This window comes from Pongo abelii, chromosome 6, assembly GCF_028885655.2.
Source record: "Pongo abelii isolate AG06213 chromosome 6, NHGRI_mPonAbe1-v2.0_pri, whole genome shotgun sequence".
NCBI classification, from domain to species: domain Eukaryota; kingdom Metazoa; phylum Chordata; class Mammalia; order Primates; family Hominidae; genus Pongo; species Pongo abelii.
The window spans coordinates 22,558,522-22,572,261 of record NC_071991.2 but is presented as its reverse complement, the minus strand read 5'-3'; the positions used below and the strand labels follow the sequence as shown (position 1 = coordinate 22,572,261).

Sequence of the window (13,740 nt, the reverse complement as noted above, 5' to 3'; positions counted from 1 at the left end):
AGGAGTTTTGAGACCACATGGGCAACATAACCAACACATCTCTACAAAAAAATAAAAATTTGCCCAGCATGGTGATGCCCATTTTTAGTCCTGCTACTTGGGAGGCTGAGGAGGGAGAATCACTTGAGCCCAGGAGTTTGAGGGTGCAGTAAGCTATGATCATAGCACTGAACTCCATCCTGGGCAACAGAAAAAGACCCTATAAAAAATGAAAAAGAAAGAGAGAGAGAGAGAGAAAGGAGAGAGAGAAAAAGAGAGAGAAAGAAAGAAAAGAGAGAAAGAAAGACAGAAAGAAAGAAAGAAAGAAAGAAAGAAAGAAAGAAAGAAAGAAAGAAAGAAAGAAAGAAAAGAAAGAAAGAAAGAAAAGAAAAGAAAAAGAGAAAGAGAGAGAGAGAGAGAAAGAAGAAAGAAGGAAGGGAAGGGATGGGAGGGGAGGGGAAAAAGAACCAGGGTAGGGCCAGATGTGGTGGCTCACGCCTGTAATCCTAACACTTTGGGAGGCCGAGGCAGAAGGATCCCTTGAGCCCAGGAGTTCGAGACCAGCCTGAGCAACATAGGGAGACCTGTCTCTATAAAAATAAATAAATAAATATGTAAATTTAAAAAAGAAAAAAGAAAAGGACCAGGGTAAAACCATCTCTAATGTTTCAATGCAAGCTGCATGTATCTCTTCATAAGCATTTTAATTGTGTGAGCATTTCAAGCATGAGCATAAAGAGCTCCCCGTGTTTCCTTGAAGCTAAGACATGCTTCCCCTCAACATCTGAATGCATTTCACCAGGGTTGATGTGCTGGGCCTACGTGCCACTATGAGTTGGCAAAGTCAGAGACCCAGTGACAAGACCCAGGAAAGTTCTGGACACAGACAGATGGAGAGTGAGCTCTGAGCTGCCTACCACCTGAGGAGAAGCTGGGGCTCCAGGGAGAAGCTGGCGAGTGGCTGCTTCTCACTTCCCAGGAAGGGCCTCACAACCGCCTCGTCAGTCCTCTCTGGGCTCCTTTCCAGGTCCAGTGGTCGAGGACGTCTTAAGATCCTCACTGTTTCCTGACTTGCCATTTCGGTTTTAGGAAATTAGATGTAAGAAAACACATCTTGCTCTCATTTTTTTTTTAAGCTGATGCCTTTGAAGATGGGGTTTAGAAAAAGGCTGCGTGGTCCTTGAGCCAAAATGTTACAGCAAAGGGGTACCAATCCAGACACCAAGAGGGCGTTCTTGGATCTCACACAAGAAAGAATTCAGGGCAAGTCCATAGAGTAAAGTGAAAGCAAGTTTGTTAGGAAAGTAAAGGAATAAAAAATGGCTATTCCATAGAGACAGCAGACTGGAGGGCTGCTGGTTACCCATTTTTATGGTTATTTCTTGATGATATGCTAAACAAGGGGTGGATTATTCATACCTCCTCCTTTTAGATTATATGGGTAACTTCTTGATGTTGCCATGGCATTTGTAAGCTGTCATGGCACTGTTGGGAGTGTAGCAGTGGATGACCAGAGGTCACTCTTGTGGCCATCTTGGTTTTGGTGGGTTTTGGCCGGCTTCTTTACTGCAACCTGTTTTATCAGCAAGGTCTTTATGACCTGTATCTTATGCTGACCTCCTATGTCATCCTGTGACTTAGAATGCCTTAATCATCTGGTAATGCAGCCCAGTAGGTCTCAGCCTCGTGTTACCCAGCTTCTATTCAAGATGGAGTTGCTCTGGTTCAAACGCCTCCAACAACAGCCTTGCAATAAAGAAAGAGTTTAACTGATGCAAGGCTGGCTACTCCACGTGGAAAATTGAGTTATTACTCAGATCCATCTCTCTGAGCATTTGGAGGCTAGGGTTTTTCCAAGGTAGTTTGGGGAAAGTGTTGGGGGTGGCTAGGCAATGGGTGCTTGCTGTTGATTGGTTGGAGGCATCATTATAGGGGGGTAGAAAATGGTCTTTCTGCACACAGAGTCACTTACGGGAGGGGACACTGGAGTGGTTGGGGTTGGTGAGTCCAGGTGGAGCCATCTGTAGTCAGAAATGCAAAAAAAAACCTGAGAAGATATCTCAAAAGGCCAATCTTAGGTTCTGCAATAGTAATGTTATCTGCAGGAGTAATTGGGGAGGTTGCATATCTTGTGACCTCTGGAATAACGGCTGGCAATCATTTATGTCTACACCTTAGCAGAAATCAGGCTCCACTCACCTTCCTAGCCTGGTGGTCTCTCACTGGCTTTATGAAGGTGATTTAGTTTTGGGCAAGGGCTATTATCATTTAAACTATAAACTCATTGTCTCCCAAAGTTAGCTTGGTGTAAATCCAGGAATGATTAAGAGCAGGCTGAAGGCCAAAGGCAAGGTGACAATTGGCCAGGCCAGATCTCCTTCACTGCCGTAATTTTCTAACTGATACAATTTTTGCAAAGGCAGTTTCAGTAAGGTTGAGCTAAATTTAAAGGTAAAAACAGGAAAAAAAAATAGGTAAATGAAGCTAAACTTGGGTAATGAATAAAATATATTCCTAGTTAACTGTTCCAGAGTGCCACAACTTGAGACTCAACGTTAGCATTTATTTCAACTGTAACTGTGGTTTCCATGTTGTTAGCAAACAGTTTCCTGGTTGTGAAATTTACCCTTGGATAACTAGCTGTTGCCATGTGTTTGTGGCTTGTGTGGACTTGGATAGTCATATGCGTCTGAAATTCATATGCAGTCATAAGGTAGATGCAGTTGTTTTACACATTTCATTGCCCAGATAAATAAGTTGATTAGCAGGGCATGGCATCATGAACCCGTAGTTCCAACTTCTTGAGAGGCTGAGGCAGGAGGATCACTTGAGCCTGGGAGTTCGAGTCCACCCTGGACAATGTTGTGAGATCCTGTCTCTTAACACAATAAATAAATAAGTTAGTCTCATGTCTACATGCAGATTTGGGAGCTGGAGAATGAACATGAGTTTGCTTAGAACACATTTCCTCCCATCACGGCACTTTGATCTGGCTGAAGATAGGAGAGTGGAATACACAGGGTCCAAAGGCTGAAGAAATTACAGTGCATTTGTAGAAATGCTAATGACTCACAGTGGATGGAGCACAAGGCTTGGAGAGACATGTTCCCAGAGCAAGCAGAGCCAGGAGGTCTTTGCACAGCCAGTGAGGAGACTGGGCTCAATCGTGGGAAGAGTGGGAAGCTCTGCAGGGCTTTAAGCAGGCAATGACACCATCACCTTTGCATGTGGAAAGATCACTGGTAGAAACACAGAGAGGTCGAGTTGGAGTGGAAAACTGTTAGAGGGTTTTAGAAATAACCCAGGTGAGAGAATGATGGTGACCTCAATTAAGGTGGTGTCACTGGACAGGGAGGCAGGTTCACTGCATTGGGAGCAAAGAAACAAAATACAGTAGAAACAAGAGTGAACTACAGCTGTGGGCAAAGCCAGCAAGGGGTTTGCAAAGAAACAGGCTCAGCTTCTGAGGCAAGACCCACAAAGACCTGTTGTGATAGAATCTCTTAAAAATTTTTATTTTCAAATATTTAATTGACAAAGATTGACTTGAAGGAGCATAGAGAATTTCACCCCCAAATATGGCTACCTGGTATAATGAATATTTTGAAAAACCCTTTGGAATCTACAGGCCTTGGAAAAGACATTTCCCTTATCCTCATAAAGATCAGATGGGCCCACCAAGAAGAACAATTGCTTTATCCTTCTCTTCTCTACTATCTCATTATCTATTTCAGGAAAGGAAAGGAAGAATGTAGCCAGACCGGGCCTAAGCATTTTACAAAATAATGCCTGTCTCCCTGGTATGAACCATTCAGCTTCCCAAGAGAACCATTTATAAGTCAATCTCTGTTCCCAACTTCCATTCATTCTCCCAAATACCCATGCATTTTTATCTTGGTAATCATTTAATGCTCCTCAACAGAATTACCTATATTTCCCATCTCTTATAACATTTAAAGATTAATTAATCATTTCATGCCCCTCAACAAAATAACCCATAACCCCTTATGAAAAGAGGTTCTGTAACTATCCAATGGGTTCACCTTGCCTGCTGCCTAGACAGGGCTGATTTATAAAGACAGGAATTGCAATGGAGAAAGAGTAATTCACGCAGAGTCGGCTGTGCAGGAGACCAGAGTTTTTGTTATTACTCAAATCAGTCTCCCCAAAAACTCTGGGGATTAGAGTTTTTAAGTACTATTAGCGGACGGGGGAAGCCAGTGAGCCAGGAGTGCTGATTGGTCAGGGGTGAAATCAAAGGGAGTCAAAGTTGTCTTTTTGTGTTGAGTCAGTTCCTGGGGGCCACAAATCAGGTGATCTGGGTGGTGCCAGCTGATCCATCAAGTGAAGGGTCTGCAAAATATATCTCAAGCAGTGGTATTAGGAGCAGTTTAGGGAGGGTCAGAATCTTGTAGCTTCTAGCTGCATGACTCCTAAACCATAATTTCTAATTTTGTGGCTAATGTTAGTCCTACAAAGGCATTCTAGTCCCCAGGCATGGAGGTCTGCTTTGGGAAAGGATTGTTATCATCTTTGTTTTAAACTATAAGCTAAGTTTCTCCCAAAGTTAGTTCAACCTACACCCAGATATGGACAAGGACAGCTTGGAGGTTAGAAGCAAGATGGAGTTGGTTAAGTTAGATCTATTTCACTGTCTCAGTCACAGTTTTGCTAAGGTGGTTTCAGTTCTCCTTCTCCACCTCATCTCTCCATTTCACTCTTTCCCTCCCTCTCTCCCTTTCTTTTCTGAGTGCATCAAGTATAATTCACCAATGTACATAGTAAAGAGAACTCTAGAGCAGTGATTCCCAAACCTGAGCAAGCATCGGAGTCACTCGGAGGGCTTGTTAAAACAGATGGCTGGGCGCCAATTCAGAGAGCCTGACTCAGTAGGTCTAGGGTGGAGCTGAGAATTTGTATTTTCCCAGGTGACAAGACTGCTGGCTCAAGGATTACATTTTAAGAACCCTGCTCTGGAGTATAAAAGATCCACTGCCCAGCCTGCAGACAGGACGACTCCTCCTACCCCATTTTACACAGGTGAACACTTCACTCATTTTTATAAGTTTCCAGAAAGTGAAATTCTACAGGCAAGTAATTATTATATCATAGTAATTTGTTAAACACTTACCAAATGTCAAGTGAACTAAATTCCACAGTCAGGAGGCTTTTCTGATTCCAGGTCCCTATACTGCAAGTTAAATTCATTGATGCTTAAGAAGCAACCTCCCTTTGCCTCTCAATGCTGAGAGTGGGACTCAGGTGTGACTGAGGCTGGAGATGTTGAGTGACGGAAATGATGTAATTGTCACCCACTGACTTCTTAGCCACAGTAAGTTCTGGGAGCATTGGTTTAAGGATTCTGGTTTACTTGCTTCCAAAGTATCCATAGAAACCCAGGATCATGGATTTGCATATCTGGATAGGAATCTAGATGTCACGTCACCTCTCTTCATGCAGAAACATTCACCTTTGTCTTGGTTTTCTGCTAAAATCCTTCATTAGCCCCTGTCTACAGTGCTACAGCTTCCATAAAGTCTTCCCAATACCCAGAAGGAGGTGGGCTCATCCCATCTTCTGTGTCTTCATTGCATTACCCCCTTTTTGATATGTCCACAGAGAGAAAAGCAAGTAAATGCCAGTTCTTGGAGGATTCTTATAAACTCAGTATGATTACTTTATTTGATAGGATAGAAAACTCAGGCCCAAGGGGAAAATTAGAATGTTAAGGACACCTCCACTCATATGCTTATCACAGCAGTGTTCACAATAGCAAAGACATGGAATCAACTCAGGTGCCCACCAATAGTGGGTTGGATAAAGAAAATGTGGTATATATACACCATAGAATACTACGCAGCCATAAAAAGAATGAAATTGTGTTTTTTGTTTGTTTGTTTGCTTTTTTGCAGCAATATGAATGCAGTTGGAAGCTATTATCCTAAGTGAATTAATGCAGAAACAGAAAACCAAATAGCAGGCTGGGCACGGTGGCTCATGCCTGTAATCCCAGCACTTTGGGAGGCAGAGGTGGGTGGATCACGAGGTCAGGAATTCGAGACCAGCCTGCCCAATGCGGTGAAACCCTGTCACTACTAAAAATACAAAAATTAGCCAGGCATGGTGGTGCATGCCTGTTGTCCCAGCTACTTGGGAGGCTGAGGCAGGAAAATCGCTTGAACCCGAGAGGCGGAGGTTGCAGTGAGCCGAGATCTCACCACTGCATTCCAGCCTGGGTGACAGAGCGAGACTCCATCTCAAAAAAAAAAAAAAGCAGAGTGGTGCTTCATGCCTTAAGACAAAGCATCTAATACTGCCAGGGTGGGTTAAATAAGGAGATCCCTGAGCTGGTCAAGATAAATCCCTGGAAATTCTGCAGACAGGTGAGAGAAAGACACCCAGTGCAGAAAGACAGACAACCCCTCACAGAGACGTGGAGGCAGGTAACAACAGGGTGTGTGTGTGGCTAATCGTAATTGACTTGTGTGACTGGAAGGATGAAATGTGACTAAGGAATGAGAGGGGGGGAAAAAAGAGACAGGTTGCAGTGATGCTTCCGATATTTTCCATGAGAATGAAAAATCAGTATATTTATGTTGAAATGAAAACAAAAATACTGCTGGAGCATAAATGAGAAAATGTTTCATACAAAATCTCCACCGGCTTTAGAGCACCAGGCAAACATCAGTTATTGCTGCTGCTGCCCATGTTGTCAAGTGACAGCAAGATAGGGAATGCTATCCTTAAAAGATTGCATGTAATTTCAAACCGTTGTAGGAAATGCAAAAAAAACAAAAAAAAAAAACAACCATAAAACGCCTTTAGGAGGGATGCTGTCTCGATCCAAACTGAAGGTGATTTATTACTGTGAGTAACCAATAGTATTAAGTCCACATCAATTTTATATCTAATTTAAAATTTTGAGGTCTCCAAGCGCTCATTAAAGAATACAGTGAATGGCCAAGCACAGTGGCTCATGCCTGTAATCCCAGCACTTTGGAAGGCCGAGGCGGGTGGATCACGAGGTCAGGAGATTGAGACCATCCTGGCCAACATGGTGAAACCCTGTCTCTACTAAAGTACAAAAAAAAGTTGGCCAGGCATGGTGGCCTGTAGTCCCAGCTACTCGGGAGGGTGAGGCAGGGGAATCGCTTGAACCCGGGAGGGCAGAGGTTGCAGTGAGCCGAGATTGTGCCACTGCACTCCAGCCTGGGTGACAGAATGAGACTCTGTCTCAAAAAAAAATCAATATAATGGATTTACGTATTTTAATTATGTTTTATGAATTGTGAACATAATGTAATTAAGAGACTTTTCAGGAGATGTGATTAATGAACAGGGTGGCTCGACATATGGCAGCAGACACCACACTGAGTGGACTCGGTGAGAGGAGTTCAGCCTCTTGGCTGACAGCCCAGGACAGAGCATTTAAGACACTATTCATGGGAATGGTGATCGGAGCTTCATGATGCTGTGTGGAAGCCACATGGCAGGAACAAGGGATGGGGAGCAAGTCAGGCCAGCAGGAGGCCAAGTGCAATGTCTGAGTGAGTGTGCAGGCCTGTGTGCCACAAAGGACCGTTGCTTTCTGCCTCTGCAACCTCCCACATCTGCCTCCCATCACCTTCCCCACTGCTGCTGCCTTAGTTTCCAAGCCCATTCACTCTTTTCCTTTTTTTTTTTTTTTTTTTAATTTTGAGATGGAGTCTCACTCTGTCACCCAGGCTGGAGTGCATCAGTGCGATCTCGGCTTACTGTAACCTCTGCCTCCCAGGTTGAAGCGATTCTCCTGTCTCAGCCTCCCAAGTAGCTGGGACTACAGGCACACACCAACATGCCTGGCTAAATTTTGCATTTTTAGTAGAGACCGGGTTTCGCCATGTTGGCCAGGCTTGTCTCGAACTGCTGACCTCAGGTGATCTGCTGCCTCGGCCTCCCAAAGTAAACTCTTTTGTTTTATTATTTGTTTTTTTTTTTAATTTTTATTTATTTATTTATTTTGAGATGGAGTCTCACTCTGTCTCCCAGGCTGTAGTGCAGTGACACAATCTCGGCTCACTGCAAGCTCCGCCTCCCAGTTTCACACCATTCTCCTGCCTCACCCTCCTAGGTAGCTGGGACTACAAGCACCAGCCACCATGCCCAGCTAATTTTTTTTGCATTTTTAGTAGAGATGGGGTTTCACCGTGTTAGCCAGGATGGTCTCAATCTCCTAACCTCATGATCCGCCTGCCTCAGCCTCCCAAAGTGCTGAGATTACAGGCGTGTGCCACCTCACCCAGCCTTGTTTTATTTTTAACAGAGAAAAAAAAAAACCCCCACATAACATAAAATGTACCATCTTAACCATTTCTAGTGTTAAGTATATTCACATTATTGCAACACAGATCTCCAGGAATTTTTCATCTTGCAACTCTAAAACACTCTACCCATTAAATAGCCAACTCTCTTTTCTTCTCCTTGCCCCAGCCCTTGGCAAGTATCATTCTACTTTCTGGCTGTATATATTTGAGTACTCTAAGTACCTCATCTAGGTGGAATCGTAGAGTCTTTGTCTTTTTGTGATGGGCTTATTTCATTTAGTATAATGTGCAAGAGATTCATCTATGTTGTGGAATGTGACAAGATTCCCTCCCCTGCCTTTTTTTTTTTTTTTTTAAGGTCAGGTTCTCACAGTTTTGCCCAGGCTGGGCTGCAGTGGCACGATCATAGCTCATTGCAGCCTTGAACTTCTGGACTTAAGCACTCCTCCAGCCTCAGCCTCCCAAGTAGCTGGGACCACAGGTGCATGCCACCACGCCCAGATACTCATTTTTTTTTTCTCTTGAGACAGACTCTTGCTATGCACTGAGGCCTGGAGCACAGGGGCACATGGCTTACTGTTGCCTCAACCTCCCAGGCTCAAGCAATTCTCCCATCTCAGCCTCCTAAGTAGTTGGGACTACAGGCATACATCATCACACCTAGCTAATTTAAAAAAAATTATTTGTAGAGACTGGCGTAGAACTCCTGGACTCAAACAATTCTCCCGTCTCGACCTCCCAAAGTGCTGGGATTATAGGCATGAGATACCATGCCCAGGAGATTCCCTTCCTTCTTAAGGTTGAATAATATTTTGATGCATGTATATTCTACATTTTTTCCATTCATCTCATGAGGGACACTTGACAATTTCATTAACTCTTTCTGCTGCAGTGATGCCTCTCAACTGGTCTTTCCAGCTCCAATCTCAGGAATCCTTAGACTCACCTCTTGATAACCCACAGGTGGGGTCTTCCTAAGATGATAGGTCACTGTCCTGCTGAAAGCCTATTGATTTTGGATATTTGTGATTCCATGGTCAGGTTTACCGCACTCTCATGGCCTGGCTATAGGTTGATGCAAAAGTGATTGTGGTTTCACCTTTGAAAGTAATGGCAAAGCCAGGTGCGGTGGCCCATGTCTGTAATCCCAGCACTATGGGAGGCCGAAGTGGGTGAATCACCTCAGGTCAGAAGTTTGAGACCAGCCTGGCCAGCATGGGCAAAATAGCAAGACCCTGTCACTACAAAAAATAAAAATTAGCTAGGTGTGGTGGGGCACGCATGTAGTCCCAGCTACTCAGGAGGCTGAGGTGGGAGGATCTCTTCAACCCAAAAGTTTGAGGGTACAGTGAGCTAGTATTGTGCCATTGCACTCCAGCTTGGGCAACAGAGAGACCTTGTCTTAAAAAAAAAAAAGAAAGAAAAGAAAAGAAAAAAATTGCCAGCCTCTTCTCTAGGCCATCTCTTGTGTTGAAATTCACTTTAAAACTTCCTACCTTGGCCGGGCGCGGTGGCTTATGCCTGTAATCCCAGCACTTTGGGAGGGTGAGGCAGGTGGATCACCTGAGGTCAGGAGTTCAAGACCAGCCTAACCAACATGGAGAAACCCCATCTCTACTAAAAATACAAAATTAGCTGGGCATGGTGGCCCATGCCTGTAATCCGAGCTACTTGGGAGGCTGAGGCAGGAGAATTGCTTGAACCTGGGAGGTGGAGGTTGCAGTGAGCCAAGATCGAGCCATTACACTCCAGCCTGGGCAACAAGAGTGAAACTCTGTCTCAAAAAAAAAAAAAAAAAAAAAAACTTCCTACTGTGACCCTGTGTAAGTAATTCAACTTCTCTGTCGCTCGTCTAAAAGGGGATAATAATAACAACCAACTTCACAACTTCATTGTGAAGACTGAGATAATTCATACAAAGCCCTTGGCATACAGATGCCAGGATGGCCACCAAGGCAATAGAAGTGTCCATGTCAGATTGGCAGACCCAGTGCAATCCTCAGTGGCGGCTGCAGCCCAGATTTCTCTTCCTTCAAAGGCAAGGTGGCAAGTGCTCAGAGTGTGGGCTTTGGAGTTTAAAACTTGTGGGTCCCCATTCAAAATCACTCCTACTTCTAACTTGAACTTGAGACCTTGATTTTCTATGTGTGGAATGATGAAAATAATACACGCCCTTCAGGTTTATTGTGAGGACTATAAGCAGTAAGCATTTTATTTTATTTTATTTTTTGAGACAGAGTCTTGCTCTGTCACCCAGGCTGCAGTGCAGTGGTGCGATCTGGGCTCATTGCAACCTCCCCATTCCGGGTTCAAGCAATCTCCTGCCTCAGCCTCCCAAGTAGCTGGGATTACATGTGCCCGCCACCATGCCTGGCTAATTTTTGTATTTTTAGTAGAGATGGAGTTTTGCCATGTTGGCCAGGCTAGTCTTGAACTCCTGACCTGAAGTGATCCCCCTGCCTCGGCCTCCCAAAGTACTGGGATTACAGGCATGATCCACTGTGCTGGGCCAGCAGTAAGCACTTTAATGATGATGTATGGGTTTAAAACATGCTGCACACAAAAGCAGAAAACAGACACTCAGGAAAGGGCAGTTTCCTCTCTCCTTTCCACCAGTCTGTCTACTTTCTTTTTTTCTTTTTGAGATGGAGTCTCGCTCTGTCGCCCAGGCTGGAGTGCAGTGGTGCAATCTTGGCTCACTGCAGCCTCCACCTCCCGGGTTCAAGCGATTCTCCTGCCTCAGCCTCCCAAGTAGCTGGGACTACAGGCGACTGGCACCACGCCTGGCTAATTTTTTGTATTTTTAGTACAGACAGGGTTTCACCGTGTTAGCCAGGATGATCTTGATCTCCTTTTCTAAACAAGAGGAGTTTCTTTTTTCTTTTTCTTTTCTTTTTTTTTTTTTTTTTTTTTTTTTGAGACAGGGTCTCACTCTGCCACCCAGACTGGGGTGCAATGGCAGGATCATGTCTCACTGCAGCCTTGACCTTTCCTGGCTCAGGTGATCCTCCTGCCTCAGCCTCCCAAATAGCTGAGACTACAGGCATGCACCAACACATCAGGCTAACTTTTTTTTCTTTTTTCCTGTTTTGTTTTGGCTTTTTTTGAGGTGGAGTCTCTATTGCCCATGCTGGAGTGTAGTGGTGCGATCTCAGCTCACTGCAGCCTCTGCCTCCTGGGTTCAAGCGATTCTCATGCCTCAGCCTTTTGACTAGCTGGGATTACAGGTGCCCACCACCATGCACAGCTAATGTTTTTGCAATTTTAGTAGAGATTTGATTTTGCCATGTTGACCAGGCTGGTCTCGAACTCCTGACCTCAGGTGACCCACCTGCTTCAGCCTCCCAAAGTGCTGGGATTAAAGGCATGAGCCCCTGCACCCAGCCACATTCTTTAAGCTATTATTAAATATACACTTAAGTTATTACTGACTATAGTCACCCTATTGTGCTATCAAATACTGGGCCTTATTCATTCTTTCTATTTTTATTTTTTATTTTTGGTAACCATTCACTATTTCCTCTTGCACCCAGCCAAACTTATTTTTGGAAGCTTCATCCTACGATATATAAAAATGTATCCATATCCTGCAATAAACACACACACACACGTGTATGTATATATGTTAGTGGGTTATAGTTGGTTAGTTTGTCACCTTAAGATCTGTAAATAAGAACTGGGCATGGTTGCTCACACCTGTAATCCCAGCACTTTGGGTGGCCAAGGCGGGCAGATCACCTGAGGTCGGGAATTTGAGACCAGGCTGACCAACATGGAGAAACCCCGTCTGTACTAAAAATACAAAATTAGCCGGGCATGGTGGCTCATGCCTGTAATCCCAGCTACTCAAGAGGCTGAGGCAGGAGAATCGCTTCAACCCGGGAGGTGGAGGTTGCGGTGAGCCAAGATTGCACCACTGCACTCCAGCCTGGGCAATGGCAAGAGCAAAACTCCGTCTCAAAAAAAAAAAAAGAAAAGAAAGAAATCTGTAAACATTTAATTGGACATGCATTAATGTTTGGCTTTGTAGTTTTATTCCCACATTTTGGGACCAATTGGGAACCTCTGTCTCAGGTGCAGCTATGAAGCTCTATGGGGTTCTTTGTTTTCTGCCAAAGCATTCTGGTAAAATATTTCTCAACGTGAGCCTCTGTGTGCTTTTCCATATATTTAACGTGATAGCTCAGGATGTCTGCGCAAGTGATGTCACTCCTCGGTACTTTCCTTCTTCATACATCTGTGTGCCTGAGGCACACAGTCTCCCTCCTGAGCTGCTCCCATCGGCATCAGCAGATCGCCGGGCCTGTGGCACAGCTAGCTGTCTTCTGAGCTCCTCCTTCACCGTCACCCTGGTGAAAGCGTTCATCTCTCTCTGATGTTAGATTCTTTGTTTTGGGAATCCCAGACCTTCCACTTTTGTAATGCACTCCCTCATTTTGACAAAACAACATCATATAGGGGAATTCTCTCTCTCTTCTTTTTTTTTAAAGACGAGATCTTGCTATGTGGCCCAGGCTGGTTTTGAACTCCTGGATTCAAGCGATCTGCCCAACTTGGTCACATAGGGAAATCTTGAGAAAGGTGCTTGAAAATGTGAAAAGTCTGTTCCTTTTATGTTTAGGTGTCCTTTTTGTTCTCAATAAGATAGATTTGTGTCCTTATACACATGGACACAAGAGGTCTTCACCCTCTCCCTTCCCAACACACAAATTAAGAGGTTTGTTTTATAAATGTGGAATAATAGACACTGGAGACTTAAAAAGGTGGGAGGGTGTGTGGGAGGGGAGTAAGCATTAAAAAAAAACTTATTAGTATTATTTGGGTACTTTTTTTTTTTTTTTCGAGACGGAGTCTTGCTTTGTCACCAGGCTGGAGTGCAGATCTTGACTCACTGCAACCTCCGACTCCCTGGTTCAAGTGATTCTCCTGCCTCAGCCTCCTGAGTAGCTGGGATTACAGGTACGTGCCACCATGCCCAGCTAATTTTTGTATTTTTAGTAGAGACAGGGTTTCACCATGTTGGCCAGGATGGACTCGATCTCCTGACCTCGTGATCCGCCCACCTCAGCCTCCCAAAGTGCTGAGATTACAGGCATGAGTCACCGAGCTTGGCCTGGGTACTATTACTAACAGTACCCAAATTACTGTTTTGCCAGTGGCTGCACTAAAAGCCCAGACTTCATCACTATGTAATATACACGTAAGAAACCTGCACTTATATCCCTTAAACATATAAACATTTTTAAAAATTACTGGGTGCCCCATGAATATGTACAATTATTATTTTTCAATTAAAAAATAAATATATATATAGGCCAGGTGAGGTGGCTCACGCCTGCAATCCCAGCACTTTGGGAGGCCGAGGCGGGCAGATCACTTGAGGTCAGGAGTTCAAGACCAGCCTGACCAACATGGTGAAACCCCGTCCCTACTAAACATATAAAAATTGGCTGAGCAT

General features: G+C 44.3%; 1 long non-coding RNA gene across 2 annotated transcripts; it reads right to left on the bottom strand.

The window, feature by feature from the left end:
* Positions 1-2,521: 2,521 nt before the first annotated feature.
* LOC129060622 (uncharacterized) lies at positions 2,522-6,208 on the bottom strand. Of its 2 annotated transcripts, XR_010140689.1 has the most exons (3): positions 5,111-6,208; positions 3,053-3,343; positions 2,522-2,857 (listed from the first exon to the last, which is right to left on the bottom strand). It is a non-coding gene; the product is annotated as an uncharacterized LOC129060622 (long non-coding RNA). The 2 variants fall into 2 exon arrangements; XR_010140688.1 differs by having other exon boundaries at positions 2,522-3,343.
* Positions 6,209-13,740: the final 7,532 nt, after the last annotated feature.